This window comes from Etheostoma spectabile, unplaced genomic scaffold (genome assembly GCF_008692095.1).
Source record: "Etheostoma spectabile isolate EspeVRDwgs_2016 unplaced genomic scaffold, UIUC_Espe_1.0 scaffold00002754, whole genome shotgun sequence".
Lineage (NCBI taxonomy): Eukaryota > Metazoa > Chordata > Actinopteri > Perciformes > Percidae > Etheostoma > Etheostoma spectabile.
In genome coordinates this window covers 34058-57144 of record NW_022602947.1, presented here as the reverse complement: position 1 = coordinate 57144, position 23087 = coordinate 34058, and the positions used below count along the sequence as shown (strand labels likewise).

General features: G+C 39.0%; 9 non-coding genes and 1 pseudogene across 9 annotated transcripts; 3 read left to right on the top strand and 7 right to left on the bottom strand.

Moving 5' to 3' along the window:
• Window positions 1-768: 768 nt before the first annotated feature.
• Window positions 769-841, bottom strand: trnav-uac (transfer RNA valine (anticodon UAC)). The gene has a single exon. It is a non-coding gene; the product is annotated as a tRNA-Val (tRNA).
• Window positions 842-1349: 508 nt separating this feature from the next.
• trnav-uac (transfer RNA valine (anticodon UAC)) lies at window positions 1350-1422 on the bottom strand. Its single transcript has one exon. It is a non-coding gene; the product is annotated as a tRNA-Val (tRNA).
• A 305-nt stretch (window positions 1423-1727) lies between these two features.
• trnav-uac (transfer RNA valine (anticodon UAC)) lies at window positions 1728-1800 on the bottom strand. The gene has a single exon. It is a non-coding gene; the product is annotated as a tRNA-Val (tRNA).
• A 1324-nt stretch (window positions 1801-3124) lies between these two features.
• Window positions 3125-3197, bottom strand: trnav-uac (transfer RNA valine (anticodon UAC)). Its single transcript has one exon. It is a non-coding gene; the product is annotated as a tRNA-Val (tRNA).
• Window positions 3198-3689: 492 nt separating this feature from the next.
• On the bottom strand, window positions 3690-3762 carry trnav-uac (transfer RNA valine (anticodon UAC)). The gene has a single exon. It is a non-coding gene; the product is annotated as a tRNA-Val (tRNA).
• A 1194-nt stretch (window positions 3763-4956) lies between these two features.
• trnac-gca (transfer RNA cysteine (anticodon GCA)) lies at window positions 4957-5028 on the top strand. Its single transcript has one exon. It is a non-coding gene; the product is annotated as a tRNA-Cys (tRNA).
• Window positions 5029-7321: 2293 nt separating this feature from the next.
• On the bottom strand, window positions 7322-7404 carry trnal-cag (transfer RNA leucine (anticodon CAG)). Its single transcript has one exon. It is a non-coding gene; the product is annotated as a tRNA-Leu (tRNA).
• A 4908-nt stretch (window positions 7405-12312) lies between these two features.
• On the top strand, window positions 12313-12384 carry trnaq-uug (transfer RNA glutamine (anticodon UUG)). Its single transcript has one exon. It is a non-coding gene; the product is annotated as a tRNA-Gln (tRNA).
• A 7155-nt stretch (window positions 12385-19539) lies between these two features.
• On the top strand, window positions 19540-19655 carry LOC116676158 (U5 spliceosomal RNA). Its single transcript, XR_004328604.1, has one exon. It is a non-coding gene; the product is annotated as a U5 spliceosomal RNA (small nuclear RNA).
• Window positions 19656-21346: 1691 nt separating this feature from the next.
• LOC116676155 (tripartite motif-containing protein 16-like protein) lies at window positions 21347-21953 on the bottom strand (annotated as a pseudogene).
• Between the last annotated feature and the right edge of the window lie 1134 nt (window positions 21954-23087).

Sequence of the window (23087 nt, the reverse complement as noted above, 5' to 3'; positions counted from 1 at the left end):
TTACTAAAAGTGAAACAAATGCAAAGGTGAAAGAAGCTTTAAGATAGGAGATGAAACGTCTTTGGAGAACAATTTATTTGATTGTCGTTCACTCCATTTTAAAGACTTTTCAACTGATGCCTGCCAGGTGGTAACAGGACGTAGTTGTTACGTCAAACCGTAAGTCTGGTTCCACAGGGGATTGAATCCAGGACCTTCTGTATGTAAAGCAGACGTGATAACTACTACACTATGGAACCCTGTGACCGATATAATCTTTAACTTAAACGGATTCATACTGTAAATAAAAATAAATGGAGGTCAGGTTCTGAAAGTGAAACAAATGCAAAAGAAATCTTTCAGATAGACGTTATGTCTTAGAGTAGTTTTTTTTGATTGTTTAGTGTCATTCGCCCCCTTTTAAAGAGACACCTGCCAGGTGGTAACACAAAATAGTTCTTACTTTAAACCTTAAGTCTGGTTCCACTGGGGACAGAACCCAGGACCTTCTGCATGTAAAGCAGACGTAATAACTACTACACTACTGAACCCTCGGTAAAATGCTTTTCTTTACATAACCTGCATATAAATGTGACCTGAACCATAGACTTTAGAATTAGCTGTACTGTAGCTCTGGTTCTGAAAAGTGAAAACAATGCAATGGTGAACGAAGTGAAGAAGTCTTTCAGATAGGAGACTAAATATTTGTCGTCACTCCCTTTTAAAGACTTTTCAAGGGACACCTGCCAGGTGATAACAGGAGATAGTTCTTACTTTAAAACTTAAATGTGGTTCCACTGGGGATTGAACTCAGGACCTTCTGCGTGTAAAGCAGATGTGATAACTACTACACTATGGAACCTCCGACATACTGTCATCTTTAACATAATCAGAACAATACAGTAAAAATAATGGCTGGAGGCGAAGTTCTGAAAAGACACGGGCTAATATTTCATTATTTGCATTCAATCTTTTAAAGATTTTCAAATGACAATTACCAGGTGGTACCAAATACATAGTTCAATAATTCCAAATTAAAGTTTTTCATAATTTTTGGTCAAGATTTTCCCTCAATTCTCATAGAAACATAGAAACAAACCTTCTGGGACAGCCATTAGTCTATCAATAATCCAGACTGGATTGAAATATACCATCGTACTTTAACCAGACCTCCATGTTTAACCACTCGTGTATACAATATGCACATGTTGCCATTAACTCTGTGTAGAAGTGAAGAAGTCTTTCAGATAGGAGACTACATTTCTTTGTAGTAAATTTTATTTGATTGTCATTCACTCCCTTTTAAAGACTTTTCAACTGACACCTGCCAGGTGGTAACAAGACATAGGTCATACTTCAAACCATAAATCTGGTTCCACTGGGGATTGGACCCAGGACCTTCTGCGTGTAAAGCAGACGTGATAACTACTACACTATGGAACCTCTGTTTAAAGCAAGAACAGTCTCATTCCTTGACATATATCACTAGACAAACAACAAAGCCCAGCCATAATCCAGTGATAGTACAACCATGGGTACACTGCCAACAGTGGGAGATAAAAGGTCTTTGGAGAACCTTAAGAAAGTCCAGTTTATTTTAGGTTTTACCGTTCTCTGGATATCTATGACCTGGTTGACAGAGAACCTTGAAAGACATAATTGTGGGCTTTTATTCGATTGTCGTTAACTTTACAACTAACGTCTGCCGGGTGGGAGCAAGACAGAGTTCTTGCTTCAAACCAAAATTCTGGTTCCACTGGGGCTTGAGCCCAGGACCTTCTGCGTGTAAAGCAGACGTAATAACTACTACACTATGGAACCTCTATGACAGGTTAACCATAACATGACTGGATATAAATATGATCTTAACCGTACTGTAAAAATAATGGATGGAGCTCAGGTTCTGAAAAGTAAAACCAATACAAAAACGAAAGAACTTAAAAAGTCTTTCCGAAAAGAGACCGAAGGTCTTTATTGGCCCTTTAACCAAGTCTTTAGTTCTGAATCAACGGTAGAGAAACTTAGCTATTTAACCTTTGTGGGTTATTTTTCAAGACGATCGCTAGGGGTTCCATGGTTAGCGCTCCTGGCTGTGGTAAAAACACCTGTTATGGTTATTGGAGATGCCCAAGGCCAAGTCTGAACAACCATCAACCATTCAACCACCCCACAAAGGTAAATAGCTGGGTTTCCCTGTGGTTAAGTCAGAACTTAAGACGTCTTTCAGAATAGAGACAAAACGTCTTAGAGCACCTTTAAAGCAAGTCCAGTTTCCTTTAAGTTTAACTTTTCTCTGAATAAGATATGGATATGGCCTGGTTGACTGAAAACCTTCAAAGGCATAATTAGGGGCTTTTATTTGATTGTCGTTCAATCACTTTTGAAGGCTTTTCAACTGATGCCTACCAGGTGGTAACAGGGCATAGTTCTTAATTCAAACCATAAGTCTGGATCCACTGGGGGTTGAACCCAGAACTTTCTGGTGTATAAATGTGATCTGAACCATTCTGTAGAAATAATGGTTGGACCTCCTGTTTTGAAAAGTGAAACCAAGTCTGAACGACATCAACCATTCTCACACAAAACACAGTCAACAACCCCGCAAAGGTAAATAGCTTGGTTTCCCTGCCAAGTCAGAACTAAGAAATAATTAGGGGCTTTTTTGATTGTCATTCACTCCCTTCTAAAGACTTTTAAAGAGACGCCTGCCAAGTTGTAACAGAACATAGTTCTTACTTTAAACCTTACATATGGTAACATGACTGGTGTATAAATGAGATTTGAACCATACTGTAAAAATAATGGATTTAGCTCAGGTTCTGAAAAGTGAAACCAATGCAAAAGCAAAAGAACTGAAGACGTCTTTTAGATAGGAGACAAAATGTCTTTGGAGCAGCTTCAACCAAGTCTTCAGTTCTGACAATCGTTATGGTTCTTGGAGATGCCCAACGCCAAGTCTGAACGACCATCAACCATTCTCACAGTAAACACCATTCAACCACCCCACAAAGGTAAATAGTTGGGTTTCCCCATTGTTAAATCAGAACTTAAGATGTCTTTCAGAGAAGAGACAAAACGTCTTTAGAGCACCTTTAAAGCAAGTCAGGTGGCAAGAGGGTATAGTTCTCACTTCAAACCATAAGTCTGATTCCGCTGGGGATTGAACCCAGGACCTTCTGCGTGTAAAGCAGATGTGATAGCTACTACACTACGGAACCTCTGATGTCCTGTCATCATTAACACAATCGTAACAATACAGTAAAAATAATGGCTGGAGGTGAGGTTCTGAAAAGACATGGGCTTATATTTCATTATTTGCATTCAATTCTTTCTAAAGACTTTTCAAATGACAATTGCCAGGTTGTAGCAAATACATAGTTCTTACTTTAAAGCATAAGACTTGTTCCACTGGGGATTGAGCCCAGGACCTTCCGCATGTAAAGCAGATGTGATAACTACTACACTATGGAACCTCTGTAATACTGTCATCTTTAAATAATCAGAACCAAACTGTAAACAAATGGATGGAGATGAGGTTCTAAGAAGTGAAACCAATGCAAACGCACTGAAGAAGTCTTTCAGATAGACGATATGTCTTTGGAGCAGTTTTTTTTTTGATTGTCAAGTGTCGTTCACTCCCTTTTCTAAGACTTTTCATGGGACGCCTGCAAGACGGTAACAGGACATATTTCTTACTTTAAACTTTAATTTGGTTCCACTGGGGATTGAACCCAGGACCTTCTGCGTGTAAAGCAGACGTGATAACTACTACACTACGGAACCTTTGTGATATATATCTTTACATAATCTGAATATAAATGTGACCTTAACCATAGACTGTAGAAGTAGCTGTATTGTAGCTCCGGTTCAGAAAACAATGCAATGGTGAACGAAGTGAAGTGAGGTTTCTTTTCAGCACTGTAGCCTGGCTGACGGATGGTCACAGCTCTACTGAGTCAAGTATTCCCAGAGCTCTTAGTAGTAACGACTTTATGAGATTTTTCAAAAAATTCTCCTGCTGTGCCTTGTAATGCCCACAGTGCCCTGCTATGCCATGAACTACTACAAAGAACTGCTACAAACTACTATTTTTCTATTTTTGTTATTTCCACTCTTCATTCTAACTCCAACCGGCCCGTCAGACGCCGCCTACCAAGAGCCTGGGTCTGTCCGAGGTTTCTGCCTAAAAGGAAGTTTTCCTCGCCACTGTCGCACTGTTGCTTGCTCTGGAGGAAACTACTAGAACTGTTGGGTCCTTGTAAATTCTGGAGTGTGGTCTAGACCTACACTATCTGTAAAGTGTCTCGAGATAACTCTTGTTATGAATTGATACTATAAATAAAATTGAATTGAAAATGCATGTGCAAAACACAATCTATAATCAATACAATATACTGTCTATTGTATAAGGGCATACCTGACACATCTAAAATAATTAGTTTTTGTAATGTCAGTGATTAGAGTGTTTTTTGTCATTGTGTTATGATTGACTAAATGTTCCTGTTGGAGGAGAACATGTGTTAGTGTTTGGAATAATATTTGATTTTGAAACATGTTTGCAGTGTTTTGTTAGACATAGTGTGTATGTATTGTATTTTGAAAATTAGTTTTGGAGTTTAGTTACAATGTGTGATTTTGAGTATGAAATTTACCTGTTTTGCCAGTTGTGTGTTTTGTGTGTGTGGTGTGTTAAGAGTTTAGGAAATTTGTTAAATGTATTGAAAAATCTGTCATAGGAATTGTAAAAAAAACTGTAATAGTATAGCTTACACATGCGGATGCAGTGCTAACTGTGTTAATAATTTTGGAAATTTGTTAAAAGTATTGAAAAATCTGTCATAGCAATTGTAAAAAACTGTAACTCCCTTTCATACAGTAGATGAGATTTGGATACTTTCTCAGACTGTGAAGGTAACCACATGGTGGAGCCCAGCCATTGTTTTGCTGCACCATAAGCATATCCAACATAGAGGATGTGGGGGTATAGCTCAGGGGTAGAGTATTTGACTGCAGATCAAGAGGTTCCCAGTTCAAATCTGGGTGCCCCCTGCATGGATGTGTGTAGGTTTTCATCTTTATGATAGTTGTTGATACTTGAAAAAAGCATGCAGGTAACTAATGTTGCTTCTTTTCAGAAGCCCTTGTGCTTTCTCCCCTCTCAGACTTCCTTGGATTGTGGTGGCACCTGAGTAGTGGATGCAGCTGCTGCCATGGTCCTGCTGGATGCCCTGCTACGCCCTGCACTATAACTGCTACTATTATTAGTAATAGTTCTATTACCTTACTGCTGCCATAATTACCACTGGTCATCTTTTCATTCCATTCTTCTCCTCTCTCTCTCTCTTCTCTCTCTCTCTCTCTTCTCCTCTCTCTTCTCTCTCTCCCTCTCTCCCCAACTGTTTGTGTCAGATGACTGCCCCACATGAACCAGTTTTAGTCTGAGGTTTCTGCCTGTTAAAAAGACATTTTTCCTAATATATGTAACAACAAATGCATGCTCTTTTGGGAAATGTTAAGTTTCTGTCATTTACACAGTGTGGTCTAGATCTTCACTATATGTAAACTGTCCTGAGATAACTTCTGTTAGGATTTCACTGTATACATTTCTGGTATGGAGTTTGTGAAGTTGAGCAAAATTGAACTAGGGCAGAAACATGGTCCACATAATTACAAGTACGTAGACACTTTGAGCAATGCAGGATCCTTGTGTGGACCACGTTTCTGCGCTTAGTGTTGACATCTATTGTAATTAACATAAATTCAGCTTGGCCTTTATGGAAGATTACACTGTTTTCTTTCTTTTAACTCCCTTTCATACAGTAGATGAGATGTGGATACTTTCTCAGACTGTGAAGGTAACCACATGGTGGAGGCCCAGCCATTGTTTTGCCACTGATGCAGAAGCCACAGTCCACATACAGCAGCAGTGTGGGTGCAATGGCTGACTGATGATAGAAGCTGGATGTGCATTGTCTTGTTCTTACATAATAATAATAATAATAATAATAATGTATTTTATTTATAACGCACTTTTCATTCCAAAGAATCTCAAAGTGCTACACAGGAGAATAATAACAATAAAAACAATCAGCACAAAAATGCCTTTCTGAATAAAAAAGTCTTCAGTTCAGCTTTGAAAGAGTCCAGGTTCTGGACTGCTCTCAGGTCACTCGGGAGCTGGTTCCAGAGCCGTGGTGCAGCTGAACAAAAAGCTCGGTCACCCATAGTACAAAGCCTTGTGGTGAGGACCTGAAGAAGCAATTGTCCATGTCAATGGATGTCAATTGGATTCTGACTTTGAATTCAAATATTGGCATCCAAGGAAATTTTGGAACTGTTTATGTATCAGTCATTTTTTGGTAGTTTCTTGGTCACAGCAACAAGCTTGATCATTGACATACAGTTGCACGCCACGTATCACAAAACTGTTGGGTGGGGCCTTATGTATTTGCTTGTATTACATCAAGTGACCTGCATACCAACGACCGCAAAGATTAATATGTACATGGTTTGCAGAACTGTACTTTATAATAGAGGTAAGGCAAAAAAGAGTGATGAAGAAGCCAAAACAGAAAATGGGGAAAGGAGAGCCGGATCTGTTATTGTTTTTAGGAAGCAGATTTACAGCTATACACTTTGCAAATAAGTGTCTCACCCTGGCCGCCATCAAAGATGCCATTTGGACCTCCAGAATTATTATAAATATTAAGTTTACTCTTCAGCAGGTGGAGACATTTCACTTGAGACACTTGCAGCAACAGATACTTTGTTAAACATCAACAGACTGGAAATATGTTTAGTGCTGATATGAAGCACGGCAATTAGCAGAGGGTGGTTTCAATCCATCGACCTCTGGGTTATGGGCCTAGCACACTCGCGCCACTCTGCTCTGCAGGTCATTGTCAGAGTGCTAACGATTACACCATGGAACCTTTAAAAGTGTTGCAAGGGTTTGCTTGGCAGTTTCTTTCATAATATCCACATGTGTGATATTGAAGGCACACAACAATCACAATGAAGATGGAACAGCAACAATTACTGGCCAACTTAAGTCATTTAGTTAGCTAAACGTTCAGAGGATGTGGGAAAAAGCAAGTGAAGAACAGGTTTTGAAGAACTTGCCACAGACAGTGAATACAGCAGTAGATATGTCTACTGTGTACAAACACATGGTAACTTTACATGTGTTGACAATAAAGATGCTCACGAAACGCTGTACTTGCAATTGCTTTTCTTGCGCACATTCTTGCGCACATTCTTGTCGTCTTAAATAAAAAGAACTGCTAAGTTCTTTATTCCCAAAATCATGTCTCAGACATTAGTTCCAGATGAAGAGACTAGTTGTCAGAAGTGGGATTTGAACCCACGCCTCCAGTTGAGACTGCGACCTGAACGCAGCGCCTTGGACCGCTCGGCCATCCTGACTGATCCAACAGAGGATTAATAGGATAATATGGTAAATCAATTGGTGTGGTTGTAGTGGCGGATGATGTCAGGTTTGGCATGCCTGCCGAAGCCGACAGTGCAGTAGAGCAGAGTGGTGCAGCGGAAGCGTGCTGGGCCCACAACCAGCGGTTGATGAAGCAAAACCATTCACTGCTAGTTGCTAATTGTGCCAACACTAAGTCTTTGACCAGACTGTTCATGTTTTGATTGATTGATATCTTTATTTCGAACATGCAAGAGAAAGTGTATAAAAATAAAAATAATAATAAAAGAAATAATAAAACAAAAAAATTGGAGAGAAACATAACAAACAAAGTATCCTTCTTTAACATCCCTCTATTACATGTGCGAAAAGGAGTAGGAAGAAGTAAAACTTATGTACTCCTACCCCTTTAATTCTTGCATTGCTTTACAATATTTATAATTATGTTGCTATAATATATATATACACATACCTACACAAATACATACACACACATGTACATATACACACATATACACATACATACATATATACATACATACATATCCACATACATATACACATACACCACACACACACACACATACATATATATATACATACACACACATATTTATATATATATACACACACACATACATACATATACACACACACATACCCTCATATATATAAATAAATAAACAAAACAAAAAAACACAAACAAAACTTTCTACAGTGCTTCTTTATACTTTCTAAAACTAATTTCTTTGTACATTTTTTTGAAAAGGAATGTTTGGGCATTGCTTTAGGTTCTCATCTAGTTTGTTCCACAATTTAACTCCGCGCATTGATAAACATAATCTTTTCCTTGATGTTCTACATCTTAATCTTAAAATTTCCTCTTCCCTTAAATCGTACCCTCCCTCCCTTTCAGTGAACATCTTTTGACTATTCCCAGGCAATAGACTATTTCTTGCTTTGAACATGAATACTGCAGTTTGATATTTAATTAAATCATGATATTTTAGCAATTTAGACATTAGAAATAATGAATTTGTATGATCCCGAAATCCGGCGTTGTGAATGATTCTTATTGCCCTTTTTTGCATAATGACTAGTGGCTGTAGTGAGTGTTGATAAGTGTTTCCCCAAACCTCTACACAGTAATTAAAATAAGGTAACAGTAGTGAGCAGTATAGGATGTGAAGTGATTTGGGTTCCAGAATGTGCTTAGCTCTTGCTAGGACTGAAATACTTCTGGACAGTTTGGTTTGGATGTGTTTTATGTGAGGCTTCCAGCAAATCTTGTCATCTATGATCACTCCAAGGAATTTATTTTCATATACTCTTTCTATGCTAACCCCCTCTATCTGTATCTCTGCCTGATGCTTTGACTTACAGTTTCCAAATACCATGAATTTAGTTTTACTCAAATTTATTGATAACCTGTTTATGTCAAACCATTGTTTAATTTTCTTGAATTCTAAAGTGATTAACTCCAAGAGTTGCTGTAAGCTGTCCCCTGAACCAAATATGTTTGTATCATCTGCAAATAATACAAAATTCAATACTTGAGATACTTTACAAATATCATTGATATATAATAAAAATAACTTTGGTCCCAACACTGACCCCTGGGGGACACCACAAGCAATGCCCAGACATTCAGACAAATAATCTCCCATCTTCACAAATTGTTGTCTGTCTCTCAGATAACTACTTATCCAGTCTAGAGCTACCCCCCTGATGCCGATTCGTTCCAGTTTACTGATTAATATTTCGGGATTTATTGTATCAAATGCTTTTTTTAGATCAATGAAAACCCCAACTGCATATTTCTTTTATCTGTGGAGTTTGTGATTTCTTCAATGAGTTCTGTTAGTGCTAGTGAGGTTGATCTATTCTTTCTGAATCCATATTGGCTGTCAGTGAGTAGTTTATTTTTATCAATAAATTTAATCTGTTGTTAAATAATTTTTCTAAAATTTTTGAAAATTGTGACAGTAGAGAGACAGGCCTGTAGTTTGTGAAGTGGTGTTTATTTCCAGTTTTGTATAGAGGAATGACTTTTGCTATTTTCATTTTTGTTGGAAATTTACCGGTTAAAAATGATAAATTGCAGATGTTCGTTAGGGGTTTGGCGATCCCCTCTATTACTTTTTGTATAATTTTTATATCTATTCCATCGTGATCCATGGATGGTTTGTTTTTGCATTCTTTAACAATATCAATTATTTCTTTTTCATCTACTGCTGTCGGAAATATTGAACTGGGATTTCTTTCTATTATCTTCTTATATGTACTTTCTAAAGACTGTGGAACCGGGATTTGTTCAGCTAAGTTTGGTCCCACGTTTGCAAAAAATTTATTGAAGTTATTAACCACATCCTCCATGTTATTAATTTTTATCATTATCGATGAAGTAATGGGGATAAGTATAAGTAGACTGTCTATTATTATTTTAATAATATTATTTAAAATGTTCCACATACCTTTAATATTGTTTTTATTATTATCTAATAGTTTTGTATAGTATTCTTTTTTACAAGATCTCATAATATTAGTTAACTTATTCTTATATTTCTTATATTTATTTTCAGTCTCTATGGTTCTGTGTTTTATAAACTCTCTATAAAGTGTATTTTTCTTTTTACAGGCGTTTTGTAATCCCTTGGAAATCCACGGTCTATCATTTAGTTTTTGTTTTCTGTTATATATTTTCGTTGGACAATTTTTATCATATAATAATTTAAATATTCTTAGGAATTCTTCATATACTTTGTCAACATCTTTTTCCTTATCAATAAACTCCCAGTCTTGTGCTAGCAGATCAACTTTTGATGCCTCCACTGTTTCCTCTGTCCTAACCCTTTTGGAGATTGGTTTATTAACATGTCTGTTCAGAGTGTAGTTGCTGTCATAAACTGTAAAAATTGGTAGGTGGTCACTGATATCATTTATTAGTAATCCACTCACTGTATTGTTGTGTAAGATATTTGTAAATATATTGTCTATTAGTGTTGCACAGTGAGAAGTAATTCGGCTGGGTCTGGTAATTTTGGGATAGAGGCCTAGACTAAATGCAGTGTTGATAAATTCCTCTGTCATTTTATGGTTATTTGGATTTAACAAGTCAATATTGAAGTCCCCACAGATGAACATAACTTTTTCGCTAGTTTTTGTAAATGTCTCTTCCATCCAGTCCTTAAAAGTGTCAATATTCGAACCAGGTGACCTGTATATGCAACTTACAATTATATTTTTCTTCTTTTCCATACATATTTCTATTGTGACACATTCCAATAAATTATTCACCGCCATTGACATTTTTTCCACCCCCTTGTAATTTAAATCCTTATCCACATACAGTATCACACCACCCCCACTATTGTTTACTCTGTTAATAGAAAACATTTCATATCCTTCAATTCCAAAATCTGATTCTTTTTCACTGTTTATCCAAGTTTCTGTTATTGCAATTATGTTAAAGTGCTGTTTCAATTGCTTTAGATAGTGTTTGATACTGTGAAAGTTGGCATACAGACTTCTGCTGTTAAAGTGGATAATGGATAATTGCTGTTCGGTCTTGATTGACCTATTAAATTGTTCATCAGTGTAATAGTTGCAGTTATTGTTTATGTTAGCAAAGAAATTGTTCTCAGGATCAATGTCATTTTCCATATCCTGTGAGTGATGTTCAGTGTACTGGAAGGTGTTCAGTTCCAGGTGTTCATATTCAACCAGACTTTGTAGTGAGTGACTATCTCCGGTTTGTGTGTGTATTTTATTTAGTGACATAGTGAGATAAAAGTTTCAAAATTTCATAGGCCTACCTGTTTATGTATTAACGTTAGCTGGCCTTGGTTGTTTTGGTGTGCTGGACCGGGGATGAATGATCAATTTGTCCTGTCGTAAATAGGCAATGTCCCCCCTTTCTCTCGCCGCTCTTAAATCCGGCATGAGTTCTTTCCTTTTCCTTCTGATTGCCTCCGTGAAGTCTTCGTTTATGTATATTCTGGAACCTTTCAGATTTCTGGTTTTCTGTAGTATTTCCGTTCTGTCCTTGTGCCTTAGGAATTTTACCACAATTGGCCTCGGTCGGTCTCCTCCAGGTTTTCCTGTGCGGTGGGCCCTCTCCACCTCCACCTCGCGTTGCAGCTGTAATTTTTCCTTCACAACTTGTTTTACCTTCTCCTCCGTCTCTGACCAGGTTTCTCCCTGTGACTCCTGTATCCCGTCAAATACCAGGTTATTTCGTCTGGATTGGCTTTCCAGATACTCCATTTTGTCCGTGACAGCCAGCAAGCTGTCACAGACTTTAAAAATATCTGTTTGCATCGAGGTGCTGCGTTCCTTCAGATTTGCTGTCTCAGTTTGAATGTCATCCACTTCTTTTTGTGTGTACTGCAGGCTGGTTTTTATTTCTTGTAGTTCCTTGGTTATTGAATCCAGTCTAGTGTTGGTGGAGTCCATTATTAGCTTGACAAAGCCTTTGAAGTTGCTGTGTTGTTGTTCCAGTAGTGCGGTAAACATTGCTTTTTGTTGCTGCAGCAGTTCGTTTACACGGTCAATTGTCACATATTCATCTTCCTGTTTAGCCTCTTTTTTTGGAGGCATTTTTTAGACTTGATAGCCCACCTGTTTTTTAAACTTGTTCGGATGGAGTCTGGTGGAGATGTTATGGTATGTTTGTACACAGTAGACATATCTTCTGCTGTATTCACTGTCTGTGGCAAGTCCTTTAAAATTGTTCTTGACTTTCTTTTTCCCACATCCTCTGAACGCTTAGCTAACTAAATGACTTAAGTTGGCCAATAATTGTTGCTGTTTCATCTTTGTTGTGATTGTTGTGTGCCTTCAATATCACACATGTGGCTATTATGAAAGAAACTGCCAAGCAAACCCTTGCAAAAGTTTTAGAAGGTTCCATGGTGTAATGGTTAGCACTCTGGACTTTGAATCCAGTGATCTGAGTTCAAATCTCAGTGGAACCTGTTTTTAAGTTGTATGTATGCATCAAGTTAAGTGTGATGTGTTGTAGTATCTATAGAGATCTGTGGTGTAGTATGGAACCATTGTCCTGTCTTTTATGTATTATGAAACTTATTGCCGCCTGTCTTGGCAGGACTCCCTGGAAGAAGAGTTACTGTAGCTCAACGGGATTGTTCCTGGATAAATAAAGGTTAAATAAAAATAAAATGAATCTGTAATATGTCCAAACATTCCTCTCTTCATTACCGACATACTGGAAGTTGGCCATGTTTAATTGGATGCTCTCCAGTTATTGTTGTTTGGTAGATTAACTTTATATTTTCCTACTTTGGGGACTTTTCATTTCATATTCTTTGTCTGACATTTTCTATTCCCTGTTGGTATTTTCTGTGACTGCATGTGGTTTTAAATCTGTTGGAGTTTCTTCAGACTAAAGCAAAGACACTGATGATGTCATCCAAAAGAGACATAAAGGACAGCAACCTGTCTCCAGAGGACACTAAAGAATGACGGAGCAGCAGGAAACAGAGCAGCTCAAATAGCAAACAGCTGATTTATTCATCTGACTCGTAGAATAACGCCAATGATTGACTTGTTTTAAATGTCTGGGAATGTGGAACAGCTCCATGCTGACTACCTGAAATAAAACAAGGCCACATGCTGATTATTGGGGACTTGATTTGATGGATTTATTCTTCCTGTTGTGTCTCTGTTTAAACTCCTAATTTAAAGGTAAAGTCAGCGTCCACTAAAGGTTGTGTTGTTGCTGCTGACTGACTCAGATCATTATTCTAAGTGTGTGACAACATTATGGGATGGATCCCTACAGAGATAGACCTGTTAGTTAAAGAGGAACATCCTTTTAGTTTGGATCCTTTAGTTTCCAACCAGACCAGAGTGGTGATTGTAGGAACATATATCATATATATATTCATATATATATTTTCCTTTTCTATTGACTAGTTGTTTGTTATTAACAGAAATCAACCTGTCAACAAGAAGCTTCTTCGTTCACAAACAAGAGAAGGCCTGTTTCCAGCCAGACTATGAATTGATTCATGAAATCCCTGTTGTTGTTATGTAATCAGTCAGGAAACACTCCATAAACTTCCATTGTTATGCAGATGATACTCAATTATATCTATCGATCAAGCCGGATGAAACTAATCAGTTAGCTAAACTTCAAATGTGCCTTCAGGATATTAAAACCTGGATGAGCTGTAATTTTCTAATGTTAAACTCAAATAAAACTGAAGTTATTGCTCTGGGGCCCAAGCACCTCCATGACGCATTATCCAAAGATATAGTTACTCTGGATGGCATCACCCTGGCCTCCAGCACCACTGTGAGGAATCTTGGAGTCATCTTTGATCAGGACATGTCCTTTAATTCTCACATAAAGCAACTTTGCAATAGTGCAAAAGAATAGGAGAATTAAATGTGGACTCTTAAACATCAGATTTCTCTCTTCTAAAGGTGTACTAGTAAATTAATTAATATAAGATTTTAATATTGATTTATTTGTCTTACTGTATCTTGGCTGGGTGATGGAGAATATCAGTGATCAGGCGGTGGAACCGGACTATTGAAGTCCCGTCCATGCAACCGATGGATATGATCAAAACTTGTATACAGCCCAACCACTTACCAATCACATCACTGGAAAGTCAGCATTACTACAGGGTTCTGACAGGGTAGTGGATATCGATTTTTTTAAAAGGGACAGTCAACTGCCAGACCATAACTTGCCACTTTTCATGGGCTGTCAACAATGCAGCATTTTTTAGAACTTTAAAGTACAAACCTTTCTTCAAGAAATCTTTGTGCTCACATTGGCCCTCACTTATGAAATGTGCATACTACCTAAAACCGGCGTACACCAAGTCCTACGCAAAGTTTGGCAATGTATGTGGAGTACATAGGTCTTCACATACATTGCTTTTAAGATTGACCATATTGTTAGTTTTTAACAAAACTTTCCCAACCATTGAAAGTGCTTTCATAGCCTTGTCGGCAGCGCGTCAGTCTCATAATCTGAAGGTTCAACCCTCACACGGGGCAGGTGGACTTCAAAAGTCACTGTATAAAAGTGTAGTGAATGAAAAGAACTAAATAGAACAGCCTTCCCACAATGAAATGTGTTCGAGTACAGTAGCTCAGGGGTTCTCAACCTGGGGGTCTGGACCCCCAAGACAGTTGCACTTAATTTGTAGGGGAGAAAGAAAAAAAAAAGAAAAAAAACATTTTAGACTGGGGAATGGCTTTTACATTACCAAATTTGGTAACTGGAACAGAAAAGCGGCCAAAGGTGGGTCTAGAACACAAGTGAAAAGGGAAAGACAATTGAACCATTTTAAAATATATTAGTTGTCTGGACAAGTTGGGCCTCGAGAGTCTTTCGGCAGACTGGTTGCATCTCCATTTAGCAGCCATGTGTCTGACACAAGTGGAGTGTTACAGCTATTGTAGCAGGAGCCACTGTTGGCATGTTTTGACAACCAGACTCCAGCATGCACCTCTAGTTCCCAATTCAGTTGTGCTTTGAACTTACCATGCCCACCAGGTGGGGCATTAACCACTAACTAAATATTGAGAATATTTAGTCATGTGTTTTATTCCCACAGAGTTGAAATCTAACCTTCCAACAGCAAAATATATACAAATATGTATTTCTAGTCTGGGTAGTTGAATCTCTAAGATGCTTGCCTCAATGCAGAGTCCCTAGAACTGTGGTTGCAGAGTGGAGGTGTAGTCTCGTCTCCATTTAGCGGCCGTGTGAGACACAAGCTGAGCTTTACAGCCCAGACAAGCTTCCCTAGTCATTCACTGGAATAATGTGAGACTCAACTCAGAAATGGCATATCTGTGAGCCAATGACATCCCTGGTTTATAGTGGCCCATTTTAATAAATATTGGCACAGAAACCCAGGTCAATAAGTTTATTCACAACGTCAGTCAGAATCAGTGGTTGACTTTACATTCTTTTTGAGAAAGGACACGTGAATCTTCCCAAGGGATTTCATAAACGGTGAAGGTGCACTTAAGGTCCTGAAATATAAAAAGCAAACAGTGCATCTTGTTTAACATTTGACATTGATACACTGGGGCAGACCAGTGTTAGGCTTTAAGGTGTGTGTGTGTGTGTGTGTGTGTGTGTGTCTCTGTCTCACCCCCCCCCAGTTTCATACTGAACCTGAAGTCTTACACTTGCCTTGGGTTCAGAGTTGGAATCACAGTCGCTAGCAGCAGCGTTGCCTTTGATAGCAGCAGTGTTGCCGATCTTGCACGTTGTACGTTCCAGGAGCATTTCCAGTAAGTAATTAAATCCTTGGACAACCTAAAGTGACAGGAAACAGGACTCAGACATGTGATCACCAATAATAAAACAATGCAAGTCAATGAATATGAAAGGCCAATGTCAAAAAGAAGAAACTCATGAGTTCAGAAATTAAGTGATAAGTTTGACATTGGCCCTAATCCTCTTCCGTAGTAGAAAAAAGGTTTTTTACGTTACCTGAACTTTAGCCGATGTAATGTCCAGAATTGCGTAATTAAACACGTCTTCTGTGTTGGCTTTGTTGAATTCAACCACAGCAAACTGCGCCGCTTCTAAAACATCAGTACTGTTCACCGAGACTTCTTGATAGCTACCGGGAGGCGGAGGAGATTGTCCGGTTACAAAGCGGCCAGTGAAAGCAGAAACAAAAACGCAAAACCAGACAAACAGCATGATCGCAACAGGTTGTTCTGCAGTGGCTATTAGAAGTCCTGTTATCGGTTCTGAGTGGACTAGTTCAAAGCCGAGTTAATATACCGTCTAGAGAAACATACACACACCTGTTTCCTTTCTGTTGATGAACACCCATACAGGTGTTTCCAGTTAATCTGGCTGATTAGACCACACCCCAGGACTCTGTGGGTGTCCTTTTGGTGCGTTCATGCCACCTGGGAATATCAGGGACCGCCCCCATCAGTACATTGTTTTTCAGACTGCCAGCAAATAGGCTTGTTCGAGATGAACTGCACCTCGCCTGTAAAGTGGACGAGAGCAGGCGGCAGCAGCGGGGGGCGGTGACAAAAAGCTGCGGTAAAGTCGGACAGTTTCCAGCCGATTCCAGCCGCCTTCAGGCTGGACAGGAAGTGATGAAAACACTGTGGTGCGATTCCGATTTAATAAAATATAATCAGACCCTCATACCAGCTGGTACACAGTCTCCAGTTGTTTTAATTATGACAGAGTAGCTGTCAAAGTGCTCTACATGCGATCTGTTGCTGATTTTAATTAACAACTCACTGGAGATGATCCGTGATCTGATCAGATTTAGTCTCTCTGACTTCTAAACTTAACTATCCGTCACACAACATGTGTTCTACAGAATAAGTCTTAAAATCAGACAAATAGTAATTAAAATCGCTCCGATTCAAAAACAATAAAAAGTTTATGTAAAACGTCATCATGTTGTAAACCAATCAGCTGTTAAATCAGCTGAGAAGCTGGCGTTTCCCAGCATGCTCTGGGTCCGCCTGGGTCCGCCTGGCTCTTGCAGTCGGTGAAAAGCAACTGCGCCGCCTGCGTCTCGGAACTGCGGCCGCCTTGCTCTCGTGAGATTTCCGTTGCCCACGTGTGCATGACGTCAGAGCAAGTCGGGATCAAGTCGGACACAAATCTAACCGGCATGCAACGGGCGCCGATCGCCGGTGATCGATTCTGCGCAGACCTGGCTCATCTCGAACGAGCCTAATGTGTTGTTGCACTACTGCCACCGACTGTTGGGCATAGCCTAGAGCACCAGGGGCCTGTGGCCCAAAAGTAGAATAAAGATATCCAGGATAAGTGAAAAAGCGCAGCTTGACTTAGTGTGATCCGCTCATCGCGGCTTAATCGGTTGCACGTTTGCCGAGCCAGGATGAACAGGTGGAGCTATGTCTTGCCAGGTGTAGATAGATGGGATAAGTGCACGTTCACGGCTTTCTCAAATAGAACACGGTATCGATCACAGATTTACTGATGCAAAATTGAGAAGACGCATGCACCATATATTTCACCCACTGAGCAGCAGCTTCTAATGGAAAGTAACGAGGAGGGGAAGAATATGCAAAAAGGGAAATACGGCTCAAACGGAGAGAAAAAGCCCAACAGACTATAGCGGACCTGACTGAATGTTGTTGTGAAATGTTTAGTTTAAAATGTAAAGGTACACAACTTTATTTGTTTAATACTGAAGACTGTCACAAGAAATGCTTTTATTTTGAAGTAGCCTACACGGAGTTGTGTGTGTTTTCTTGCTAGTTTTTGCAGATGAACATGAGCTGCTAGATGTAATCCGTGTCCGCCAGGCCCTAGAGGTCTCTCAGTCCAGCACCTCTCCCGCTCATCTTTGTTAGTTTTACTCTGTCCAGCATAAATCACTGACATCATACCTCACACTCATCCATGCATACACACTCACCACTGACTAAACTGACTACCACCATCATTGAATTATCATTTCTTTTGTTATAATCGTATTCTCGGGTTTCCTTCAACCTTTGCACACGGTCTTTTGTCCTGGCCTTTTCATGGGGTCATGACAAAGCATCTAGGGTCGATCTTAGCCTTTGTGTGAGTACATAGGTCTCCACATAAATTTTTTTAATTAAGATTGAAGACCAAATTGTTAGCTTTTCCGAAATCTTCCCAATCATTTCAGATGCTTTTATAGCCTATAACAAAAACAACACAACTGATGCTGAAAATACATTGACAGGTGGTTGAACACCTGAATGGAAGTTGTGATTCGATGGTTACTTCAGAGATTTCTGACATTGAGACAACGAAAGGCATTCTTTAAGGGTGGTAGCAAACTAATGACTCAACTATGACTCAATGACTCATATACCATTATCCTTCATTAACAATATTGTGTTATCTCATAGGTACTGGAAGCCACCAGTCTCCACCAATGTATTTCTTAGCATGTATCTTCAGTCTGTGTTATAAGATTTGCAGTAAACATTGTATTGTCCAGCAGAACAGCAACAGGTGTGTTAATTTTTGACTATGATTTCTACCGTAGCAGCGCAAGCATTTTGCCCAGGTTTGAGTTCCAGCCACTGCAGTTGCATTTACAGGTTTTGAAGCCATATACAACATTAACATTACATGTTTTACCCAGGTTTCTTCTTTTATTCAGTGATATTTCAATTTCCTTGCGGGAGTCATCCCAAAAGGATTAATAAAGATAAGTCTAAGTCTATCTCAGAAAAAAGGGGATGTAGCTCAGTGGTAGAGCGCTTGCTTTACATGTATGAGGACCTGGCATCTCCAGCAGGTATTATGGTAGAGTCTTTAAAAGAGCTGCAGAAGATATTACCTCCTGTGGTAATCTGACTGGTAGGGTTATAGAACGTAGTGGTAGACTAAGACCTCCTGTCACACAAACTAAGAGGTATGCTCTCTCTTTTATACCTCAGACTATCAGACTGCACAACATCACTTTAAATGTACATGATTTACAGTTTCTGTTTTACTGTAGTGTAGTATATTTATTGTATTACACTCGAGTTTTTATGGGTGTAACGGCGGAAATGAGCACTGTGGTTTCCATTTTTATAGATTAAATAAACTTAATATGACATTAAATTTACTCTTCAGCAGGTGGAGACATTTCACACCAGACACTTGCAGCAACAGATGCTTTGTTAGACATCAACAGACTTAATGCTTATACAAAGCATAGGGAATAGCAGAGGACGGTTTCGATCCGTTGACCTCTGGGTTATGGGCCCAACACGCTTCCACTGCACCACTCTGCTCTGCTGGTCAATTTTTAGGGCTGGAAAATCTTTAATATACAGACATTTTGAGGGGAGGTTTGGGAACTTGTGGCAACCAAGGTTCCAACAGCTTACAGGTTGTAAAGTTAAACATTTGGTAGACCTTGCAACTATCTTTTATGTGAGCTTCCTGATTACTCACACATTGATTATTCACATGTAACACTTGTTATTAGCTGGTGTTTAAAAAAAAGTGAAATGTGAGTACAGATATAAACATTAGTAAGGAGTCTACCAAGTTGCCTCTTATCATTTTAGTTTGGACACCCAGTGAGGCTTACCACGATGGTTTGGACTGGGTCGACTAGGGTTTTCTGCTGCTCTCGATCAGACGGCTGTACTCACTCTGGTTTCTCTTCATAATGCACAAGTCTTTCGCCTTTTACTAAAGACTTCATTGGAGGGGAACGCCGATGAGTTGAAACTATTTTTGGTGGGCTTTGCTTTTTGGCCGAGCCTACAACTTGCTTTTGCTTACCTTTGCTTTTACTCATCAGCTCTGTTTTTATCCCACCCAGAAAAGAGATTTTAGACCTGGAACGATCCATCTTTTATTTCCTGTGGAGGTCCAAGTGGGAACAAGTGAAAAGAATAGTTATGAAGAAGTAAAAGGAGAAAGGAGGGAAAAGAATGTCGGACCTGTTATTGTTTTTAGGGAGCAAGACTTGACAGATACAGCTGGAACATTTGAAAGACTAATTTCCTGGACTTGCTTTTGGTTAATTTAGATTTGTCAAATTCTTCCTCATTAGTTTAACTAGGGTGTGTGTGTCTCTAGTAAAAAGAACTAAAACTTTACCACATCCAAAGTTAAAGAGGAGTCTTAACTACCCTGACGGGGGGGAAACCTCTTCCCTCGGACGGCCAAGGAGTGAGACAGAGAAATTAAATGACTAAAATCGAGGAATACAAATCTTTTTGGTCCCCTAGCTCACAACAAGCTCAGGTGATTTTTTTCTTTAGTGAATAATCAAAAGCAAGAACAAAATACAGAAATAATCTTTTCCCTTCCTGCCCTAAAAGCAAAAAGTGTCAAAATCCAATCTGACATCAAGTTGGAATAATTCATCATTAGAAGCATTTGATTTGCATTCCATACTAAAAATGTCAAGCTGAGAAAATGAGAAAGAAAACATAACAGTTACAAGAAAAATTAGATTTATTAAAAACCATCATACCAAAATACACATTTAGGTGATCATTTTACCAAACCTTGTCTATTTGCACATTCAAAGTTCTCCTAAATTCACCAAAAGTTAGCATTTGCATATGTAAACATGACATTTCAGAAAAGTAGTAATCCAAAAATCTGTAAAATTTCTCTGTGTTAATGTAAGTAATTAACTGGGGAAGTTTCCTGTTGATATGTGTTAGTTCATTAGTTGGACCCTTTTCTCCTTTAATGACCAGATGTTAATGTTATGTTATGTATAATCCAGATGTTCAAAGGCCGTTTTCTCTAAATGGGTTTTTCTCAGACTGAGCCAAAAATCTCCACTTCAGCAGCACTTCCATGCACCCAACTTTCCAGTTTCACTCCAATCTATATTCTGAAGGTTTTTACAGAGGGAGAGGGGGGCACAAACCTATTTATGGAACATTTCATATCTATCTAACAGGTGTTTTTATGGCTGTTGCCACCATATTGTGATTGATGCAGTGATAAAAGGAGATCTCCAACATCCTGTCTGGAAAAACCTTTGACTCTAAAATGTCAACAAAATAAAAGAAGAATTTAGAACATTTTACAATGTTCAGATTTCTCCTCTGGAAATGTCTGTCTCTGTCTCTATGTGTCTTTGTGTGTCTCTGTCTCTGTTTGTCTCTTTGTGTGTCTCTGTCTCTGTGTGTCTCTGCATGTCTCTGTGTCTACTGTCTGTCTCTGTCTCTGTGTGTCTCTGTGTGTCTCTGCCGGTCAACCCCTCCCAGCACAGCTGTGAACCTGCAGACACACCTGTCAGATCTCAACACTATAACAGATCTCAACTGAGCTCATTGAGAGCTTGTTGTTAAAAGCCTAAACAATAAGAAAAACCAACACAATACGTGGAAACACATGAAAAATATAAAAAATAGAATGACAACAATCAGCTGTCAGCAACAAACATGGAGACTAAAGACGAAGAGTTAAAACTCAGAATTTAACCCTTAAATGAATTTTGTCTATTTCACTTTACACATCTCAGCAGAGGATTCATAATCATAAAGCCTTAGTCCAGCATAAAGCGGCTGAGTGAACGTGGTCTGGACTCTGTGGAGGAGAGTCATGGTTTCAGAGACGCTGTAGAAGGACAGAATACCTGCACTGTGATCCAGGTACACTCCTACTCTGGAGGACACAGGACCTGAGACGCGAGTTTGGACTTTGTTGTAACAAAATGTAGAACCGTTGTTTTTACAATATAACACCCAAGATTTGTCATTTCGTCCAAATCTACATTTACCCGACCCCCCCGCTCTCCTGATATTTTTGTATGCAACTGCTACATAAAGTTCTCCTCTCCACCTCCCAGTAACAACATCCAGTCAGGCTCTCTCTACTCAGGACCTGCCACCAGTCAGTGAATCTGTCTGGGTGACTAGAATAAGACTGTTTTTGACTCATGAATGTTGCTTTCCTGTTCCCCTTAGATAATAACAGCCATGTGTATGCTGTGTTTGGATCCAGTGTGATTTCATGCGAATATTTTAGGAAGTCAGCTCTGGTCTTGGGCTCTGGTTGAGGCAGTAAAACGTCCACTTCAGTCCCCGTCATTGAGACGATTGAACTCTTCTCTCTCAGAACGTCCTGCAATAAGAGAACGGTCGGACCCCTGTGGTGGTGAGCTGAGAACTGAATGGGAGACATTAACATGGACGGGAATCAGCTGTTATCCTTCAAAAACATCAGCTTATGGGAAAGAAAGAGAGGTCGATACAGAGCGCCGAGGTTTTAACCAAACATGGACGCACAACATCGCCACAACACTACGCCATTTTCTGAAGGGGAGTTTCTAGTTACTTTTCAGGTTTTTTCCCTTCTTGTCCAATGAAAACCACGTATCTCCAGATGTGTGCTGATGTTGAATGTTTGTGATAAACTGAAGTATGATTTCATAATAGTGTCATAAAAAAGAATAAATCTGTAAAATAAGAGAACTAAATGTCAAAGTTCAACTCAGTTCAGTTTATTTAAGAAGAAGACAGATCAAATTAATAAAACAAATGATTATACATGGGTTAAAAATCCCAGAATTAGTCAAAAGCTCGCAAACCTCCCCCTGAGTACAATCAGCTGTTCTCGTGGCACAGGGAACATTTCACGAGTAGAAGGAAAAATGGATTCAATACAATCAGCAAATTTTGGACGCTAACTCGATGCCATCAGTGAAAAAGTTGAAGTTAAAGAGAGGATGGCTTCTACAAATGGATAATGATCCTAAACACACCTCAAAATCCACGGTGGATTACATCAAGATGTGTAAACTGAAAGTTTTGCCATGGCCTTCACAATCTCCTGACCTCAACATAATGTAAAATCTAAGGATAGACCTTAAAAGAGCAGTGCGTGACAGACAGCCCAGAAATCTCAAAGAACTGGAAGACTTCTGGAAGGAAGAATGGGCGAAGATACCTCAAACAAGAATTAAAGACTCTTGGCTGGCTAAAAGAAGCGTTTCCAAGCTGTGATACTTGCCAAAGAGGTGGGTATACAAGGTATTAACTCTGTAGGCTACCCAAACTTTTGCAGACGTCATTTTTTGTTTTCTGTTATTTTGAAAGTGTAATTAATGGAAATAAAATCTAACTTTTTGTGACATATTATACAAATTTCTAATCTATCCGTCTGTGTTGTTTTTCAGATAACAGCGGTGACCAGTCTGTTAGCTCACAGGGCTCTAGGGTGCTA